General features: G+C 39.3%; 9 non-coding genes across 9 annotated transcripts; all 9 read left to right on the top strand.

The window, feature by feature from the left end:
* The first annotated feature begins 1,591 nt into the window (after nt 1-1,591).
* On the top strand, nt 1,592-1,664 carry TRNAR-UCG (transfer RNA arginine (anticodon UCG)). Its single transcript has one exon. It is a non-coding gene; the product is annotated as a tRNA-Arg (tRNA).
* Nucleotides 1,665-3,415: 1,751 nt separating this feature from the next.
* On the top strand, nt 3,416-3,488 carry TRNAR-UCG (transfer RNA arginine (anticodon UCG)). The gene has a single exon. It is a non-coding gene; the product is annotated as a tRNA-Arg (tRNA).
* A 1,752-nt stretch (nt 3,489-5,240) lies between these two features.
* TRNAR-UCG (transfer RNA arginine (anticodon UCG)) lies at nt 5,241-5,313 on the top strand. Its single transcript has one exon. It is a non-coding gene; the product is annotated as a tRNA-Arg (tRNA).
* A 1,751-nt stretch (nt 5,314-7,064) lies between these two features.
* On the top strand, nt 7,065-7,137 carry TRNAR-UCG (transfer RNA arginine (anticodon UCG)). The gene has a single exon. It is a non-coding gene; the product is annotated as a tRNA-Arg (tRNA).
* Nucleotides 7,138-8,888: 1,751 nt separating this feature from the next.
* On the top strand, nt 8,889-8,961 carry TRNAR-UCG (transfer RNA arginine (anticodon UCG)). Its single transcript has one exon. It is a non-coding gene; the product is annotated as a tRNA-Arg (tRNA).
* Nucleotides 8,962-10,713: 1,752 nt separating this feature from the next.
* TRNAR-UCG (transfer RNA arginine (anticodon UCG)) lies at nt 10,714-10,786 on the top strand. Its single transcript has one exon. It is a non-coding gene; the product is annotated as a tRNA-Arg (tRNA).
* Nucleotides 10,787-12,532: 1,746 nt separating this feature from the next.
* TRNAR-UCG (transfer RNA arginine (anticodon UCG)) lies at nt 12,533-12,605 on the top strand. Its single transcript has one exon. It is a non-coding gene; the product is annotated as a tRNA-Arg (tRNA).
* A 1,752-nt stretch (nt 12,606-14,357) lies between these two features.
* Nucleotides 14,358-14,430, top strand: TRNAR-UCG (transfer RNA arginine (anticodon UCG)). Its single transcript has one exon. It is a non-coding gene; the product is annotated as a tRNA-Arg (tRNA).
* A 3,571-nt stretch (nt 14,431-18,001) lies between these two features.
* TRNAR-UCG (transfer RNA arginine (anticodon UCG)) lies at nt 18,002-18,074 on the top strand. Its single transcript has one exon. It is a non-coding gene; the product is annotated as a tRNA-Arg (tRNA).
* The last annotated feature ends 3,794 nt before the right edge of the window (nt 18,075-21,868 follow it).

Raw genomic sequence — 21,868 nt, 5'->3', positions numbered from 1 at the left:
CAAAGTACCTCTTCATAAATGCCACGGATATGCAATACGTATACAACAATATGACATGGCACAATCATTCTGAACAGAACTGTGGGTAGATTCAGTGCAGGGAGTGTGTGCGTGCAGAAAGCAGAAACTATGCATGGGTAGAAGCTCTATGATTTTCTCCAGGAATAATGCAAATTGTCCCTCAGAAAAAGTATAGTACTAGAGAAGAATCATAAAGGATTGACACAATTGCTGCCTTTGCTGTTGCCCCAGTTGTGTAATCTGTCAAGGACTGGACTCTTGCAGATTGAGGCACCTAGTTGCAATTGTGTGGTAAAAATCACCCTTACAACCATTTTTGCTATAAACTTGAGATCTTTCTTAGATACTATCTCACAGACTTCTTATGAATGAGGAAGTCTGAAATTGTCACATTCCAATTTGTATGTCCTTAAAACTATGCTGGTTATTCAAATGGGCAGATTGTTTTTTAAATTCCTTTCTGTCTCGAGTTATAGTTATATTGATACAGAGGCATAATTGTTGAATGATATATATTGGTTTGATTGAAATATGTTCGTAGAGGTGGTGATAGGCTTTCTGTGTCTGTCTGAGAGCAAGGACCGGTTAATGTGTTTTTCCAAGAGCAGTTTATTGTGAAAGGTATCAGGCAAAGGAGTATGTATTGTGATGTGGTTCTCTGACTGCTTCTGCCCACTTGCCAAAAGTTCCAAGGCCCTATGATAGCACAAAAACAGTAAGATTGAAGTGGTGGGTGCCGGAGGTTTAAAATCGTCAGATTAATTAAAGACAGAAAAGTGAAACGAATGACTGCAGAAATACTGTATGTGGCCATGAACTGAGATGAAAGGATGATTTTGGAACTCTGTCTTGCAGATTACCCTCAATGCCGCAATGGATAGGGCACTACTCTCACAGACCGGGGTGTGTAAGTTTAAGTCTATCTGAGGTGCACACCCTGAACTAATACATTTTTGCTGAAACCTAATCATATTGTTTACTCTTCCTCGTAGCAGCTTGCCAGGGTGATAGTATATTGCAACAGAACCATTCCACTTCTTCACTGAAAAGTGTCATGCTGGTTACCTAAATGAGCAGCGTGTCATTTTATACAGCTTTCTTTATTGAAATTAAACTTGGACTCACTTGAAATATTCTCTTTCAAAATGAATGTTTTGAGCTGCTGTGACTTTTATTTCTAGAGGTGGTGACAGGCTTTCAGGTACGTGCTTAGGTCAAGGCCCTGTTCATGTCACTTGTATAAGCTAATTCAGGGAGCAAATTAGCAAGTCAAGAAATGGGAAGTCTGAACTACTGTCAAAGCAGTTTCATTCTCTTTTCAAATAATCCAAAAATACCATTGCAGCATAAAACAGAGTATTCAATAAAAGAAGAAAGGGGGATTAACGGCAAAAAAGCACAGCATAAGATATGAAACTTTGGAAATTATCTAGATATTATTTGAAAAAACTCCTTTGATGGAAAGAAGATGAAGAACGGTATGGGATCCTGTCCTGCGCACATGTAATTGATATGTTCCACATCCATTCATACCACCTAACCCTAAACACCCAAACATATTGCAGTCAGTGACCATGTGGCCTAATGGATAAGGCGTCTGACTTCGGATCAGAAGATTGAGGGTTCGAGTCCCTTCATGGTTGAGTCTTTTTCTCACAGCACCCAACTTATCTTTACATACAAACTGGAAACACACTCTTACAATACTCCTTTCACTCTCACTCATTAAGAAAGCCCAATGCAAACTGCACAATCAGTCACGTTATGCCTTCAGCATTGCTACTTTTCTGTCTTTCTGCCATACCAAAGTACCTCTTCATAAATGCCTTGGATATGCAATACGTATACAACAATATGACATGGCACAATCATTCTGAACAGAACTGTGGGTAGATTCACTGCAGGGAGTGTGTGCGTGCAGAAAGCAGAAACTATGCATGGATAGAAGCTCTATGATTTTCTCCAGGAATAATGCAAATTGTCCCTCAGAAAAAGTATAGTACTAGAGAAGAATCATAAAGGATTGACACAATTGCTGCCTTTGCTGTTGCCCCAGTTGTGTAATCTGTCAAGGACTGGTCTCTTGCAGATTGAGGCACCTAGTTGCAATTGTGTGGTAAAAATCACCCTTACAACCATTTTTGCTATAAACTTGAGATCTTTCTGAGATACTATCTCACAGACTTCTTATGAATGAGGAACTCTGAAATTGTCATATTCCAATGTGTACGTCCTTAAAACTATGCTGGTTATTCAAATGGGCAGATTGTTTTTTAAATTCCTTTCTGTCTCGAGTTGTAGTTATATTGATACAGAGGCATAATTGTTGAATGATATATATTGGTTTAATTGAAATATGTTCGTAGAGGTGGTGATAGGCTTTCTGTGTCTGTCTGAGAGCAAGGACCGGTTAACGTCTTTTTCCAAGAGCAGTTTATTGTGAAAGGTATCAGGCAAATGAGTATGTATTGTGATGTGGTTCTCTGACTGCTTCTGTCCACTTGCCAAAAGTTCCATGGCCCTATGATAGCACAAAAACTGTAAGATTGAAGTGGTGGGTGCCGGAGGTTTAAAATGGTCAGTTTAATTAAAGACAGAAAAGTGAAACGAATTACTGCAGAAATACTGTATGTGGCCATGAACTGAGATGAAAGGATGATTTTGGAACTCTGTCTTGCAGATTACCCTCAATGCCGCAATGGATAGGGCACTACTCTCACAGACCAGGGTGTGTAAGTTTAAGTCTATCTGAGGTGCACACCCTGAACTAAAACATTTTTGCTGAAACCTAATCATATTGTTTACTCTTCCTCGTAGCAGCTTGCCAGGGTGATAGTATATTGCAACAGAACCATTCCACTTCTTCACTTAAAAGAGTCATGCTGGTTACCCAAATATGCAGCTTGTCATTTTATACAGCTTTCTTTATTGAAATTAAACTTGGACTCACTTGAAATATTCTCTTTCAAAATGAATGTTTGAGCTGCTGTGAATTTTATTTCTAGAGGTGGTGACAGGCTTTCAGGTACGTGCTTAGGTCAAGGCCCTGTTCATGTCACTTGTATAAGCTAATTCAGGGAGCAAATTTGCAAGTCAAGAAATGGGAAGTCTGAACTACTGTCAAAGCAGTTTCATTCTCTTTTCAAATAATCCAAAAATACCATTGCAGCATAAAACAGAGTATTCAATAAAAGAAGAAAGGAGGATTAACGGCAAAAAAGCACAGCATAAGATATGAAACTTTGGAAATTATCTAGATATTGTTTGAAAAAACTCCTTTGATGGAAAGAAGATGAAGAAAGGTATGGGACCCTGTCCTGCGCACCTGTAATTGATATGTTCCACATCCATTCATACCACCTAACCCTAAACACCCAAACATGTTGCAGTCAGTGACCATGTGGCCTAATGGATAAGGCGTCTGACTTCGGATCAGGAGATTGAGGGTTCGAGTCCCTTTATGGTTGAGTCTTTTTCTCACAGCACCCAACTTATCTTTACATACAAACTGGAAACACACTCTTACAATACTCCTTTCACTCTCACTCATTAAGAAAGCCCAATGCAAACTGCACAATCAGTCACGTTATGCCATCAGCATTGCTACTTTTCTGTCTTTCTGCCATACCAAAGTACCTCTTCATAAATGCCACGGATATGCAATACGTATACAACAATATGACATGGCACAATCATTCTGAACAGAACTGTGGGTAGATTCAGTGCAGGGAGTGTGTGCGTGCAGAAAGCAGAAACTATGCATGGGTAGAAGCTCTATGATTTTCTCCAGGAATAATGCAAATTGTCCCTCAGAAAAAGTATAGTACTAGAGAAGAATCATAAAGGATTGACACAATTGCTGCCTTTGCTGTTGCCCCAGTTGTGTAATCTGTCAAGGACTGGTCTCTTGCAGATTGAGGCACCTAGTTGCAATTGTGTGGTAAAAATCACCCTTACAACCATTTTTGCTATAAACTTGAGATCTTTCTGAGATACTATCTCACAGACTTCTTATGAATGAGGAACTCTGAAATTGTCACATTCCAATTTGTATGTCCTTAAAACTATGCTGGTTATTCAAATGGGCAGATTGTTTTTTAAATTCCTTTCTGTCTCGAGTTATAGTTATATTGATACAGAGGCATAATTGTTTAATGATATATATTGGTTTGATTGAAATATGTTTGTAGAGGTGGTGATAGGCTTTCTGTGTCTGTCTGAGAGCAAGGACCGGTTAACGTGTTTTTCCAAGAGCAGTTTATTGTGAAAGGTATCAGGCAAAGGAGTATGTATTGTGATGTGGTTCTCTGACTGCTTCTGCCCACTTGCCAAAAGTTCCAAGGCCCTATGATAGCACAAAAACAGTAAGACTGAAGTGGTGGGTGCCGGAGGTTTAAAATGGTCAGATTAATTAAAGACAGAAAAGTGAAACGAATGACTGCAGAAATACTGTATGTGGCCATGAACTGAGATGAAAGGATGATTTTGGAACTCTGTCTTGCAGATTACCCTCAATGCCGCAATGGATAGGGCACTACTCTCACAGACCAGGGTGTGTAAGTTTAAGTCTATCTGAGGTGCACACCCTGAACTAATACATTTTTGCTGAAACCTAATCATATTGTTTACTCTTCCTCGTAGCAGCTTGCCAGGGTGATAGTATATTGCAACAGAACCATTCCACTTCTTCACTGAAAAGTGTCATGCTGGTTACCCAAATGAGCAGCGTGTCATTTTATACAGCTTTCTTTATTGAAATTAAACTTGGACTCACTTGAAATATTCTCTTTCAAAATGAATGTTTTGAGCTGCTGTGACTTTTATTTCTAGAGGTGGTGACAGGCTTTCAGGTACGTGCTTAGGTCAAGGCCCTGTTCATGTCACTTGTATAAGCTAATTCAGGGAGCAAATTAGCAAGTCAAGAAATGGGAAGTCTGAACTACTGTCAAAGCAGTTTCATTCTCTTTTCAAATAATCCAAAAATACCATTGCAGCATAAAACAGAGTATTCAATAAAAGAAGAAAGGAGGATTAACAGCAAAAAAGCACATCATAAGATATGAAACTTTGGAAATTATCTAGATATTGTTTGAAAAAACTCCTTTGATGGAAAGAAGATGAAGAACGGTATGGGATCCTGTCCTGCGCACCTGTAATTGATATGTTCCACATCCATTCATACCACCTAACCCTAAACAACCAAACATATTGCTGTCAGTGACCATGTGGCCTAATGGATAAGGCGTCTGACTTCGGATCAGGAGATTGAGGGTTCAAGTCCCTTCATGGTTGAGTCTTTTTCTCACAGCACTCAACTTATCTTTACATACAAACTGGAAATACACTCTTACAATACTCCTTTCACTCTCACTCATTAAGAAAGCCCAATGCAAACTGCACAATCAGTCACGTTATGCCTTCAGCATTGCTACTTTTCTGTCTTTCTGCCATACCAAAGTACCTCTTCATAAATGCCACGGATATGCAATACGTATACAACAATATGACATGGCACAATCATTCCGAACAGAACTGTGGGTAGATTCAGTGCAGGGAGTGTGTGCGTGCAGAAAGCAGAAACTATGCATGGGTAGAAGCTCTATGATTTTCTCCAGGAATAATGCAAATTGTCCCTCAGAAAAAGTATAGTACTAGAGAAGAATCATAAAGGATTGACGCAATTGCTGCCTTTGCTGTTGCCCCAGTTGTGTAATCTGTCAAGGACTGGTCTCTTGCAGATTGAGGCACCTAGTTGCAATTGTGTGGTAAAAATCACCCTTACAACCATTTTTGCTATAAACTTGAGATCTTTCTGAGATACTATCTCACAGACTTCTTATGAATGAGGAACTCTGAAATTGTCACATTCCAATTTGTACGTCCTTAAAACTATGCTGGTTATTCAAATGGGCAGATTGTTTTTTAAATTCCTTTCTGTCTCTAGTTGTAGTTATATTGATACAGAGGCATAATTCTTGAATGATATATATTGGTTTGATTGAAATATGTTCATAGAGGTGGTGATAGGCTTTCTGTGTCTGTCTGAGAGCAAGGACCGGTTAACGTCTTTTTCCAAGAGCAGTTTGTTGTGAAAGGTATCAGGCAAATGAGTATGTATTGTGATGTGGTTCTCTGACTGCTTCTGTCCACTTGCCAAAAGTTCCATGGCCCCATGATAGCACAAAAACTGTAAGATTGAAGTGGTGGGTGCCGGAGGTTTAAAATATTCAGTTTAATTAAAGACAGAAAAGTGAAACGAATGACTGCAGAAATACTGTATGTGGCCATGAACTGAGATGAAAGGATGATTTTGGAACTCTGTCTTGCAGATTACCCTCAATGCCGCAATGGATAGGGCACTACTCTCACAGACCAGGGTGTGTAAGTTTAAGTCTATCTGAGGTGCACACCCTGAACTAATACTTTTTTGCTGAAACCTAATCATATTGTTTACTCTTCCTCGTAGCAGCTTGCCAGGGTGATAGTATATTGCAACAGAACCATTCCACTTCTTCACTGAAAAGAGTCATGCTGGTTACCCAAATATGCAGCTTGTCATTTTATACAGCTTTCTTTATTGAAATTAAACTTGGACTCACTTGAAATATTCTCTTTCAAAATGAATGTTTGAGCTGCTGTGAATTTTATTTCTAGAGGTGGTGACAGGCTTTCAGGTACGTGCTTAGGTCAAGGCCCTGTTCATGTTACTTGTATAAGCTAATTCAGGGAGCAAATTAGCAAGTCAAGAAATGGGAAGTCTGAACTACTGTCAAAGCAGTTTCATTCTCTTTTCAAATAATCCAAAAATACCATTGCAGCATAAAACAGAGTATTCAATAAAAGAAGAAAGGAGGATTAACGGCAAAAAAGCACAGCATAAGATATGAAACTTTGGAAATTATCTAGATATTGTTTGAAAAAACTCCTTTGATGGAAAGAAGATGAAGAACGGTATGGGATCCTGTCCTGCGCACCTGTAATTGATATGTTCCACATCCATTCATACCACCTAACCCTAAACACCCAAACATGTTGCAGTCAGTGACCATGTGGCCTAATGGATAAGGCGTCTGACTTCGGATCAGAAGATTGAGGGTTCAAGTCCCTTCATGGTTGAGTCTTTTTCTCACAGCACCCAACTTATCTTTACATACAAACTGGAAACACACTCTTACAATACTCCTTTCACTCTCACTCATTAAGAAAGCCCAATGCAAACTGCACAATCAGTCACGTTATGCCTTCAGCATTGCTACTTTTCTGTCTTTCTGCCATACCAAAGTACCTCTTCATAAATGCCATAGATATGCAATACGTATACAACTATATGACATGGCACAATCATTCTGAACAGAACTGTGGGTAGATTCAGTGCAGGGAGTGTGTGCGTGCAGAAAGCAGAAACTATGCATAGGTAGAAGCTCTATGATTTTCTCCAGGAATAATGCAAATTGTCCCTCAGAAAAAGTATAGTACTAGAGAAGAATCATTAAGGATTGACACAATTGCTGCCTTTGCTGTTGCCCCAGTTGTGTAATCTGTCAAGGTCCGGTCTCTTGCAGATTGAGTCACCTAGTTGCAATTGTGTGGTAAAAATCACCCTTACAACCATTTTTGCTATAAACTTGAGATCTTTCTGAGATACTATCTCACAGACTTCTTATGAATGAGGAACTCTGAAATTGTCACATTCCAATTTGTACGTCCTTAAAACTCTGCTGGTTATTCAAATGGGCAGATTGTTTTTTAAATTCCTTTCTGTCTCGAGTTGTAGTTATATTGATACAAAGGCATAATTGTTGAATGATATATATTGGTTTGATTGAAATATGTTCGTAGAGGTGGTGATAGGCTTTCTGTGTCTGTCTGAGAGCAAGGACCGGTTAACGTGTTTTTCCAAGAGCAGTTTGTTGTGAAAGGTATCAGGCAAAGAAGTATGTATTGTGATGTGGTTCTCTGACTGCTTCTGTCCACTTGCCAAAAGTTCCAAGGCCCTATGATAGCACAAAAACGGTAAGATTGAAGTGGTGGGTGCCGGAGGTTTAAAATGGTCAGTTTAATTAAAGACAGAAAAGTGAAACGAATGACTGCAGAAATACTGTATGAGGCCATGAACTGAGATGAAAGGATGATTTTGGAACTCTGTCTTGCAGATTACCCTCAATGCCGCAATGGATAGGGCACTACTCTCACAGACCAGGGTGTGTAAGTTTAAGTCTATCTGAGGTGCACACCCTGAACTAATACTTTTTTGCTGAAACCTAATCATATTGTTTACTCTTCCTCGTAGCAGCTTGCCAGGGTGATAGTATATTGCAACAGAACCATTCCACTTCTTCACTGAAAAGAGTCATGCTGGTTACCCAAATATGCAGCTTGTCATTTTATACAGCTTTCTTTATTGAAATTAAACTTGGACTCACTTGAAATATTCTCTTTCAAAATGAATGTTTGAGCTGCTGTGAATTTTATTTCTAGAGGTGGTGACAGGCTTTCAGGTACGTGCTTAGGTCAAGGCCCTGTTCATGTTACTTGTATAAGCTAATTCAGGGAGCAAATTAGCAAGTCAAGAAATGGGAAGTCTGAACTACTGTCAAAGCAGTTTCATTCTCTTTTCAAATAATCCAAAAATACCATTGCAGCATAAAACAGAGTATTCAATAAAAGAAGAAAGGAGGATTAACGGCAAAAAAGCACAGCATAAGATATGAAACTTTGGAAATTATCTAGATATTGTTTGAAAAAACTCCTTTGATGGAAAGAAGATGAAGAACGGTATGGGATCCTGTCCTGCGCACCTGTAATTGATATGTTCCACATCCATTCATACCACCTAACCCTAAACACCCAAACATGTTGCAGTCAGTGACCATGTGGCCTAATGGATAAGGCGTCTGACTTCGGATCAGAAGATTGAGGGTTCAAGTCCCTTCATGGTTGAGTCTTTTTCTCACAGCACCCAACTTATCTTTACATACAAACTGGAAACACACTCTTACAATACTCCTTTCACTCTCACTCATTAAGAAAGCCCAATGCAAACTGCACAATCAGTCACGTTATGCCTTCAGCATTGCTACTTTTCTGTCTTTCTGCCATACCAAAGTACCTCTTCATAAATGCCATAGATATGCAATACGTATACAACTATATGACATGGCACAATCATTCTGAACAGAACTGTGGGTAGATTCAGTGCAGGGAGTGTGTGCGTGCAGAAAGCAGAAACTATGCATAGGTAGAAGCTCTATGATTTTCTCCAGGAATAATGCAAATTGTCCCTCAGAAAAAGTATAGTACTAGAGAAGAATCATTAAGGATTGACACAATTGCTGCCTTTGCTGTTGCCCCAGTTGTGTAATCTGTCAAGGTCCGGTCTCTTGCAGATTGAGTCACCTAGTTGCAATTGTGTGGTAAAAATCACCCTTACAACCATTTTTGCTATAAACTTGAGATCTTTCTGAGATACTATCTCACAGACTTCTTATGAATGAGGAACTCTGAAATTGTCACATTCCAATTTGTACGTCCTTAAAACTCTGCTGGTTATTCAAATGGGCAGATTGTTTTTTAAATTCCTTTCTGTCTCGAGTTGTAGTTATATTGATACAAAGGCATAATTGTTGAATGATATATATTGGTTTGATTGAAATATGTTCGTAGAGGTGGTGATAGGCTTTCTGTGTCTGTCTGAGAGCAAGGACCGGTTAACGTGTTTTTCCAAGAGCAGTTTGTTGTGAAAGGTATCAGGCAAAGAAGTATGTATTGTGATGTGGTTCTCTGACTGCTTCTGTCCACTTGCCAAAAGTTCCAAGGCCCTATGATAGCACAAAAACGGTAAGATTGAAGTGGTGGGTGCCGGAGGTTTAAAATGGTCAGTTTAATTAAAGACAGAAAAGTGAAACGAATGACTGCAGAAATACTGTATGAGGCCATGAACTGAGATGAAAGGATGATTTTGGAACTCTGTCTTGCAGATTACCCTCAATGCCGCAATGGATAGGGCACTACTCTCACAGACCAGGGTGTGTAAGTTTAAGTCTATCTGAGGTGCACACCCTGAACTAATACATTTTTGCTGAAACCTAATCATATTGTTTACTCTTCCTCGTAGCAGCTTGCCAGGGTGATAGTATATTGCAACAGAACCATTCCACTTCTTCACTGAAAAGAGTCATGCTGGTTACCCAAATGTGCAGCGTGTCATTTTATACAACTTTCTTTATTGAAATTAAACTTGGACTCACTTGAAATATTCTCTTTCAAAATGAATGTTTTGAGCTGCTGTGAATTTTATTTCTAGAGGTGGTGACAGGCTTTCAGGTACGTGCTTAGGTCAAGGCCCTGTTCATGTCACTTGTATAAGCTAATTCAGGGAGCAAATTAGCAAGTTAAGAAATGGGAAGTCTGAACTACTGTCAAAGCAGTTTCATTCTCTTTTCAAATAATCCAAAAATACCATTGCAGCATAAAACAGAGTATTCAATAAAAAAAGAAAGGAGGATTAACGGCAAAAAAGCACAGCATAAGATATGAAACTTTGGAAATTATCTAGATATTGTTTGAAAAAACTCCTTTGATGGAAAGAAGATGAAGAACGGTATGGGATCCTGTCCTGCGCACCTGTAATTGATATGTTCCACATCCATTCATACCACCTAACCCTAAACACCCAAACATGTTGCAGTCAGAGACCATGTGGCTTAACGGATAAGGCGTCTGACTTCGGATCAGAACATCGAGGGTTCAAGTCCCTTCATGGTTGAGTCTTTTTCTCACAGCACCCAACTTATCTTCACATACAAACTGGAAACACACTCTTACAATACTCCTTTCACTCTCACTCATTAAGAAAGCCCAATGCAAACTGCACAATCAGTCACGTTATGCCATCAGCATTGCTACTTTTCTGTCTTTCTGCCATACCAAAGTACCTCTTCATAAATGCCACGGATATGCAATACGTATACAACAATATGACATGGCACAATCATTCTGAACAGAACTGTGGGTAGATTCAGTGCAGGGAGTGTGTGCGTGCAGAAAGCAGAAACTATGCATGGGTAGAAGCTCTATGATTTTCTCCAGGAATAATGCAAATTGTCCCTCAGAAAAAGTATAGTACTAGAGAAGAATCATAAAGGATTGACACAATTGCTGCCTTTGCTGTTGCCCCAGTTGTGTAATCTGTCAAGGACTGGTCTCTTGCAGATTGAGGCACCTAGTTGCAATTGTGTGGTAAAAATCACCCTTACAACCATTTTTGCTATAAACTTGAGATCTTTCTGAGATACTATCTCACAGACTTCTTATGAATGAGGAACTCTGAAATTGTCACATTCCAATTTGTATGTCCTTAAAACTATGCTGGTTATTCAAATGGGCAGATTGTTTTTTAAATTCCTTTCTGTCTCGAGTTATAGTTATATTGATACAGAGGCATAATTGTTGAATGATATATATTGGTTTGATTGAAATATGTTCGTAGAGGTGGTGATAGGCTTTCTGTGTCTGTCTGAGAGCAAGGACCGGTTAACGTGTTTTTCCAAGAGCAGTTTATTGTGAAAGGTATCAGGCAAAGGAGTATGTATTGTGATGTGGTTCTCTGACTGCTTCTGCCCACTTGCCAAAAGTTCCAAGGCCCTATGATAGCACAAAAACAGTAAGATTGAAGTGGTGGGTGCCGGAGGTTTAAAATGGTCAGATTAATTAAAGACAGAAAAGTGAAACGAATGACTGCAGAAATACTGTATGTGGCCATGAACTGAGATGAAAGGATGATTTTGGAACTCTGTCTTGCAGATTACCCTCAATGCCGCAATAGATAGGGCACTACTCTCACAGACCAGGGTGTGTAAGTTTAAGTCTATCTGAGGTGCACACCCTGAACTAATACATTTTTGCTGAAACCTAATCATATTGTTTACTCTTCCTCGTAGCAGCTTGCCAGGGTGATAGTATATTGCAACAGAACCATTCCACTTCTTCACTGAAAAGTGTCATGCTGGTTACCCAAATGTGCAGCGTGTCATTTTATACAGCTTTCTTTATTGAAATTAAACTTGGACTCACTTGAAATATTCTCTTTCAAAATGAATGTTTTGAGCTGCTGTGAATTTTATTTCTAGAGGTGGTGACAGGCTTTCAGGTACGTGCTTAGGTCAAGGCCCTGTTCAGGTCACTTGTATAAGCTAATTCAGGGAGCAAATTAGCAAGTCAAGAAATGGGAAGTCTGAACTACTGTCAGTTCATTCTCTTTTCAAATAATCCAAAAATACCATTGCAGCATAAAAAAGAGTATTCAATAAAAGAAGAAAGGAGGATTAACGGCAAAAAAGCACAGCATAAGATATGAAACTTTGGAAATTATCTAGATATTGTTTGAAAAAACTCCTTTGATGGAAAGAAGATGAAGAACGGTATGGGATCCTGTACTGCGCACCTGTAATTGATATGTTCCACATCCATTCATACCACCTAACCCTAAACACCCAAACATGTTGCTGTCAGTGACCATGTGGCCTAATGGATAAGGCGTCTGACTTCGGATCAGAAGATTGAGGGTTCGAGTCCCTTTATGGTTGAGTCTTATTCTCACAGCACCCAACTTATCTTTACATACAAACTGGAAACACACTCTTACAATACTCCTTTCACTCTCACTCATTAAGAAAACCCAATGCAACCTGCACAATCAGTCACGTTATGCCTTCAGCATTGCTACTTTTCTGTCTTTCTGCCAAACCAAAGAACCTCTTCATAAATGCCATGGATATGCAATACGTATACAACAATATGACATGGCACAATCATTCTGAACAGAACTGTGGGTAGATTCAGTGCAGGGAGTGTGTGCGTGCAGAAAGCAGAAACTATGCATGGGTAGAAGCTCTATGATTTTCTCCAGGAATAATGCAAATTGTCCCTCAGAAAAAGTATAGTACTAGAGAAGAATCATAAAGGATTGACACAATTGCTGCCTTTGCTGTTGCCCCAGTTGTGTAATCTGTCAAGGACTGGTCTCTTGCAGATTGAGTCACCTAGTTGCAATTGTGTGGTAAAAATCACCCTTACAACCATTTTTGCTATAAACTTGAGATCTTTCTGAGATACTATCTCACAGACTTCTTATGAATGAGGAACTCTGAAATTGTCACATTCCAATTTGTACGTCCTTAAAACTCTGCTGGTTATTCAAATGGGCAGATTGTTTTTTAAATTCCTTTCTGTCTCGAGTTGTAGTTATATTGATACAGAGGCATAATTGTTGAATGATATATATTGGTTTGATTGAAATAAGTTCGTAGAGGTGGTGATAGGCTTTCTGTGTCTGTCTGAGAGCAAGGACCGGTTAACGTGTTTTTCCAAGAGCAGTTTGTTGTGAAAGGTATCAGGCAAAGAAGTATGTATTGTGATGTGGTTCTCTGACTGCTTCTGTCCACTTGCCAAAAGTTCCAAGGCCCTATGATAGCACAAAAACGGTAAGATTGAAGTGGTGGGTGCCGGAGGTTTAAAATGGTCAGTTTAATTAAAGACAGAAAAGTGAAACGAATGACTGCAGAAATACTGTATGAGGCCATGAACTGAGATGAAAGGATGATTTTGGAACTCTGTCTTGCAGATTACCCTCAATGCCGCAATGGATAGGGCACTACTCTCACAGACCAGGGTATGTAAGTTTAAGTCTATCTGAGGTGCACACCCTGAACTAATACATTTTTGCTGAAACCTAATCATATTGTTTACTCTTCCTCGTAGCAGCTTGCCAGGGTGATAGTATATTGCAACAGAACCATTCCACTTCTTCACTGAAAAGAGTCATGCTGGTTACCCAAATGTGCAGCGTGTCATTTTATACAACTTACTTTATTGAAATTAAACTTGGACTCACTTGAAATATTCTCTTTCAAAATGAATGTTTTGAGCTGCTGTGAATTTTATTTCTAGAGGTGGTGACAGGCTTTCAGGTACGTGCTTAGGTCAAGGCCCTGTTCATGTCACTTGTATAAGCTAATTCAGGGAGCAAATTAGCAAGTTAAGAAATGGGAAGTCTGAACTACTGTCAAAGCAGTTTCATTCTCTTTTCAAATAATCCAAAAATACCATTGCAGCATAAAACAGAGTATTCAATAAAAAAAGAAAGGAGGATTAACGGCAAAAAAGCACAGCATAATATATGAAACTTTGGAAATTATCTAGATATTGTTTGAAAAAACTCCTTTGATGGAAAGAAGATGAAGAACGGTATGGGATCCTGTCCTGCGCACCTGTAATTGATATGTTCCACATCCATTCATACCACCTAACCCTAAACACCCAAACATATTGCAGTCAGTGACCATGTGGCCTAATGGATAAGGCGTCTGACTTCGGATCAGAACATTGAGGGTTCGAGTCCCTTCATGGTTGAGTCTTTTTCTCACAGCACCCAACTTATCTTCACATACAAACTGGAAACACACTCTTACAATACTCCTTTCACTCTCACTCATTAAGAAAGCCCAATGCAAACTGCACAATCAGTCACGTTATGCCATCAGCATTGCTACTTTTCTGTCTTTCTGCCATACCAAAGTACCTCTTCATAAATGCCACGGATATGCAATACGTATACAACAATATGACATGGCACAATCATTCTGAACAGAACTGTGGGTAGATTCAGTGCAGGGAGTGTGTGCGTGCAGAAAGCAGAAACTATGCATGGGTAGAAGCTCTATGATTTTCTCCAGGAATAATGCAAATTGTCCCTCAGAAAAAGTATAGTACTAGAGAAGAATCATAAAGGATTGACACAATTGCTGCCTTTGCTGTTGCCCCAGTTGTGTAATCTGTCAAGGACTGGTCTCTTGCAGATTGAGGCACCTAGTTGCAATTGTGTGGTAAAAATCACCCTTACAACCATTTTTGCTATAAACTTGAGATCTTTCTGAGATACTATCTCACAGACTTCTTATGAATGAGGAACTCTGAAATTGTCACATTCCAATTTGTACGTCCTTAAAACTATGCTGGTTATTCAAATGGGCAGATTGTTTTTTAAATTCCTTTCTGTCTCGAGTTGTAGTTATATTGATACAGAGGCATAATTGTTGAATGATATATATTGGTTTGATTGAAATATGTTCGTAGAGGTGGTGATAGGCTTTCTGTGTCTGTCTGAGAGCAAGGACCGGTTAACGTGTTTTTCCAAGAGCAGTTTGTTGTGAAAGGTATCAGGCAAAGAAGTATGTATTGTGATGTGGTTCTCTGACTGCTTCTGTCCACTTGCCAAAAGTTCCAAGGCCCTATGATAGCACAAAAACGGTAAGATTGAAGTGGTGGGTGCCGGAGAGTTAAAATGGTCAGTTTAATTAAAGACAGAAAAGTGAAACGAATGACTGCAGAAATACTGTATGAGGCCATGAACTGAGATGAAAGGATGATTTTGGAACTCTGTCTTGCAGATTACCCTCAATGCCGCAATGGATAGGGCACTACTCTCACAGACCAGGGTGTGTAAGTTTAAGTCTATCTGAGGTGCACACCCTGAACTAATACATTTTTGCTGAAACCTAATCATATTGTTTACTCTTCCTCGTAGCAGCTTGCCAGGGTGATAGTATATTGCAACAGAACCATTCCACTTCTTCACTGAAAAGAGTCATGCTGGTTACCCAAATGTGCAGCGTGTCATTTTATACAACTTACTTTATTGAAATTAAACTTGGACTCACTTGAAATATTCTCTTTCAAAATGAATGTTTTGAGCTGCTGTGAATTTTATTTCTAGAGGTGGTGACAGGCTTTCAGGTACGTGCTTAGGTCAAGGCCCTGTTCATGTCACTTGTATAAGCTAATTCAGGGAGCAAATTAGCAAGTCAAGAAATGGGAAGTCTGAACTACTGTCAAAGCAGTTTCATTCTCTTTTCAAATAATCCAAAAATACCATTGCAGCATAAAACAGCGTATTCAATAAAAAAAGAAAGGAGGATTAACGGCAAAAAAGCACAGCATAAGATATGAAACTTTGGAAATTATCTAGATATTGTTTGAAAAAACTCCTTTGATGGAAAGAAGATGAAGAACGGTATGGGATCCTGTCCTGCGCAGCTGTAATTGATATGTTCCACATCCATTCATACCATCTAACCCTAAACACCCAAACATATTGCAGTCAGTGACCATGTGGCCTAATGGATAAGGCGTCTGACTTCGGGTCAGAACATTGAGGGTTCGAGTCCCTTCATGGTTGAGTCTTTTTCTCACAGCACCCAACTTATCTTCACATACAAACTGGAAACACACTCTTACAATACTCCTTTCACTCTCACTCATTAAGAAAGCCCAATGCAAACTGCACAATCAGTCACGTTATGCCATCAGCATTGCTACTTTTCTGTCTTTCTGCCATACCAAAGTACTTTTTCATAAATGCCACGGATATGCAATACGTATACAACAATATGACATGGCACAATCATTCTGAACAGAACTGTGGGTAGATTCAGTGCAGGGAGAGTGTGCGTGCAGAAAGCAGAAACTATGCATGGGTAGAAGCTCTATGATTTTCTCCAGGAATAATGCAAATTGTCCCTCAGAAAAAGTATAGTACTAGAGAAGAATCATAAAGGATTGACACAATTGCTGCCTTTGCTGTTGCCCCAGTTGTGTAATCTGTCAAGGACTGGTCTCTCGCAGATTGAGGCACCTAGTTGCAATTGTGTGGTAAAAATCACCCTTACAACCATTTTTGCTATAAACTTGAGATCTTTCTGAGATACTATCTCACAGACTTCTTATGAATGAGGAACTCTGAAATTGTCACATTCCAATTTGTACGTCCTTAAAACTATGCTGGTTATTCAAATGGGCAGATTGTTTTTTAAATTCCTTTCTGTCTCGAGTTATAGTTATATTGATACAGAGGCATAATTGTTGAATGATATATATTGGTTTGATTGAAATATGTTCGTAGAGGTGGTGATAGGCTTTCTGTGTCTGTCTGAGAGCAAGGACCGGTTAACGTGTTTTTCCAAGAGCAGTTTATTGTGAAAGGTATCAGGCAAAGGAGTATGTATTGTGATGTGGTTCTCTGACTGCTTCTGCCCACTTGCCAAAAGTTCCAAGGCCCTATGATAGCACAAAAACAGTAATATTGAAGTAGTGGGTGCCGGAGGTTTAAAATGGTCAGTTTAATTAAAGACAGAAAAGTGAAACGAATGTCTGCAGAAATACTGTATGTGGCCATGAACTGAGATGAAAGGATGATTTTGGAACTCTGTCTTGCAGATTACCCTCAATGCCGCAATAGATAGGGCACTACTCTCACAGACCAGGGTGTGTAAGTTTAAGTCTATCTGAGGTGCACACCCTGAACTAATACATTTTTGCTGAAACCTAATCATATTGTTTACTCTTCCTCGTAGCAGCTTGCCAGGGTGATAGTATATTGCAACAGAACCATTCCACTTCTTCACTGAAAAGTGTCATGCTGGTTACCCAAATGTGCAGCGTGTCATTTTATACAGCTTTCTTTATTGAAATTAAACTTGGACTCACTTGAAATATTCTCTTTCAAAATTAATGTTTTGAGCTGCTGTGAATTTTATTTCTAGAGGTGGTGACAGGCTTTCAGGTACGTGCTTAGGTCAAGGCCCTGTTCAGGTCACTTGTATAAGCTAATTCAGGGAGCAAATTAGCAAGTCAAGAAATGGGAAGTCTGAACTACTGTCAGTTCATTCTCTTTTCAAATAATCCAAAAATACCATTGCAGCATAAAACAGAATATTCAATAAAAGAAGAAAGGAGGATTAACGGCAAAAAAGCACAGCATAAGATATGAAACTTTGGAAATTATCTAGATATTGTTTGAAAAAACTCCTTTGATGGAAAGAAGATGAAGAACGGTATGGGATCCTGTCCTGCGCACCTGTAATTGATATGTTCCACATCCATTCATACCACCTAACCCTAAACACCCAAACATGTTGCAGTCAGTGACCATGTGGCCTAATGGATAAGGCGTCTGACTTCGGATCAGAAGATTGAGGGTTCGAGTCCCTTTATGGTTGAGTCTTTTTCTCACAGCACCCAACTTATCTTTACATACAAACTGGAAACACACTCTTACAATACTCCTTTCACTCTCACTCATTAAGAAAGCCCAATGCAAACTGCACAATCAGTCACGTTATGCCTTCAGCATTGCTACTTTTCTGTCTTTCTGCCATACCAAAGAACCTCTTCATAAATGCCATGGATATGCAATACGTATACAACAATATGACATGGCACAATCATTCTGAACAGAACTGTGGGTAGATTCAGTGCAGGGAGTGTGTGCGTGCAGAAAGCAGAAACTATGCATGGGTAGAAGCTCTATGATTTTCTCCAGGAATAATGCAAATTGTCCCTCAGAAAAAGTATAGTACTAGAGAAGAATCATAAAGGATTGACACAATTGCTGCCTTTGCTGTTGCCCCAGTTGTGTAATCTGTCAAGGACTGGTCTCTTGCAGATTGAGGCACCTAGTTGCAATTGTGTGGTAAAAATCACCATTACAACCATTTTTGCTATAAACTTGAGATCTTTCTGAGATACTATCTCACAGACTTCTTATGAATGAGGAACTCTAAAATTGTCACATTCCAATTTGAACGTCCTTAAAACTCTGCTGGTTATTCAAATGGGCAGATTGTTTTTTAAATTCCTTTCTGTCTCGAGTTGTAGTTATATTGATACAGAGGCATAATTGTTGAATGATATATATTGGTTTGATTGAAATATGTTCGTAGAGGTGGTGATAGGCTTTCTGTGTCTGTCTGAGAGCAAGGACCGGTTAACGTGTTTTTCCAAGAGCAGTTTGTTGTGAAAGGTATCAGGCAAAGAAGTATGTATTGTGATGTGGTTCTCTGACTGCTTCTGTCCACTTGCCAAAAGTTCCAAGGCCCTATAATAGCACAAAAACGGTAAGATTGAAGTGGTGGGTGCCGGAGGTTTAAAATGGTCAGTTTAATTAAAGACAGAAAAGTGAAACGAAAGACTGCAGAAATACTGTATGAGGCCATGAACTGAGATGAAAGGATGATTTTGGAACTCTGTCTTGCAGATTACCCTCAATGCCGCAATGGATAGGGCACTACTCTCACAGACCAGGGTGTGTAAGTTTAAGTCTATCTGAGGTGCACACCCTGAACTAATACATTTTTGCTGAAACCTAATCATATTGTTTACTCTTCTTCGTAGCAGCTTGCCAGGGTGATAGTATATTGCAACAGAACCATTCCACTTCTTCACTGAAAAGAGTCATGCTGGTTACCCAAATGTGCAGCGTGCCATTTTATACAACTTTCTTTATTGAAATTAAACTTGGACTCACTTGAAATATTCTCTTTCAAAATGAATGTTTTGAGCTGCTGTGAATTTTATTTCTAGAGGTGGTGACAGGCTTTCAGGTACGTGCTTAGGTCAAGGCCCTGTTCATGTCACTTGTATAAGCTAATTCAGGGAGCAAATTAGCAAGTCAAGAAATGGGAAGTCTGAACTACTGTCAAAGCAGTTTCATTCTCTTTTCAAATAATCCAAAAATACCATTGCAGCATAAAACAGAGTATTCAATAAAAGAAGAAAGGAGGATTAACGGCAAAAAAGCACATCATAAGATATGAAACTTTGGAAATTATCTAGATATTGTTTGAAAAAACTCCTTTGATGGAAAGAAGATGAAGAACGGAATGGGATCCTGTCCTGCGCACCTGTAATTGATATGTTCCACATCCATTCATACCACCTAACCCTAAACACCCAAACATATTGCTGTCAGTGACCATGTGGCCTAATGGATAAGCCGTCTGACTTCGGATCAGAAGATTGAGGGTTTGAGTCCCTTCTTGGTTGAGTCTTTTTCTCACAGCAACTAACTTATCTTTACATACAAACTGGAAACACACTCTTACAATACTCCTTTCACTCTCACTCATTAAGAAAGCCCAATGCAAACTGCACAATCAGTCACGTTATGCCTTCAGCATTGCTACTTTTCTGTCTTTCTGCCATACTAAAGTACCTCTTCATAAATGCCACGGATATGCAATACGTACACAACAATATGACATGGCACAATCATTCTGAACAGAACTGTGTGTAGATTCAGTGCAGGGAGTGTGTGCGTGCAGAAAGCAGAAACTATGCATGGGTAGAAGCTCTATGATTTTCTCCAGGAATAATGCAAATTGTCCCTCAGAAAAAGTATAGTACTAGAGAAGAATCATAAAGGATTGACACAATTGCTGCCTTTGCTGTTGCCCCAGTTGTGTAATCTGTCAAGGACTGGTCTCTTGCAGATTGAGGCACCTAGTTGCAATTGTGTGGTAAAAATCACCCTTACAACCATTTTTGCTATAAACGTGAGATCTTTCTGAGATACTATCTCACAGACTTCTTATGAATGAGGAACTCTGAAATTGTCACATTCCAATTTGTACGTCCTTAAAACTCTGCTGGTTATTCAAATGGGCAGATTGTTTTTTAAATTCCTTTCTGTCTCTAGTTGTAGTTATATTGATACAGAGGCATAATTGTTGAATGATATATATTGGTTTGATTGAAATATGTTCATAGAGGTGGTGATAGGCTTTCTGTGTCTGTCTGAGAGCAAGGACCGGTTAACGTGTTTTTCCAAGAGCAGTTTGTTGTGAAAGGTATCAGGCAAAGGAGTATGTATTGTAATGTGGTTCTCTGACTGCTTCTGTCCACTTGCCAAAAGTTCCAAGGCCCTATGATAGCACAAAAACGGTAAGATTGAAGTGGTGGGTGCCGGAGGTTTAAAATGGTCAGTTTCATTAAAGACAGAAAAGTGAAACGAATGACTGCAGAAATACTGTATGTGGCCATGAACTGAGATGAAAGGATGATTTTGGAACTCTGTCTTGCAGATTACCCTCAATGCCGCAATGGATAGGGCACTACTCTCACAGACCAGGGTGTGTAATTTTAAGTCTATCTGAGGTGCTGATGACGCAGAAATGAAGGTTTTACATTTATTAGCGCATAAACGTAGTGCTGCAATAATCAAGTGTGACTTTAACCGAACTAATAAAGATTGTACGGGGACAAATGTGCCCTCAGAGTAGTTCGCCAACATTTATAAGCGTGCTTTATATAACGTGATGTATTAGAATTGTACTAATCTGACATAACCGTAAACGTGTGCCATGATTTGCTTGTTTGAAATGTTTTAACTTAGCATAACTTTAGTGGAGGCTTCGGCCTAGTTGCCTTGTCTCACGGTTTAGATGCTCGTGTTTTTCTAATGTGCTAATAAACGTGTATTCCTGCTTGAAGCTGTACTTTTCCAGTGAGATCGGTTCACATGCTTATCTTTAAGGTTTCGTGCCAGCCTGGCATCTTCTTCTTTGCTCCAAGGTCAATCTGCAGGTGTAGACAATGGAAGCTCTGAAAGTGAGTTAATTGGTAAAATATGTTGCAACTTACGTTCCCGACTCCAAGGATAATGTATGCCTAGGTAGAAGCTTGTGAATTGTTGTTTTTGATTGGACAATTTGAAGCCAACCTATGAACCCTCCAATGGAAGACCCTACTGGATTTGAACTGTTGTTTATTTAAACCTGGTGCACAAGAAGAAAGCAGCCATTGCCATTTTTAGCCATCAGCCTTTGGCCATTACCCACTGCACCCATGGAGGACATTATTGCCCATTAGCCATTACCCGCCATTTGCAGGACATTGCAGCCATTATGGCCCATCTTACCGACCTCGTCATTTTGCCATCTTCTACGATGCCAATTGATGTTCGACGCCATTTTGAATGAGACTTTGATGCTTTCTCTAATCGAGAGAAAGAGAC

The sequence above is a fragment of the Pleurodeles waltl genome, chromosome 4_1 (genome assembly GCF_031143425.1).
Source record: "Pleurodeles waltl isolate 20211129_DDA chromosome 4_1, aPleWal1.hap1.20221129, whole genome shotgun sequence".
Classification (NCBI taxonomy): Eukaryota; Metazoa; Chordata; class Amphibia; order Caudata; family Salamandridae; genus Pleurodeles; species Pleurodeles waltl.
The sequence above is the reverse complement of the archived record's forward strand: the minus strand, read 5'-3'. Positions and strand labels throughout refer to the sequence as shown.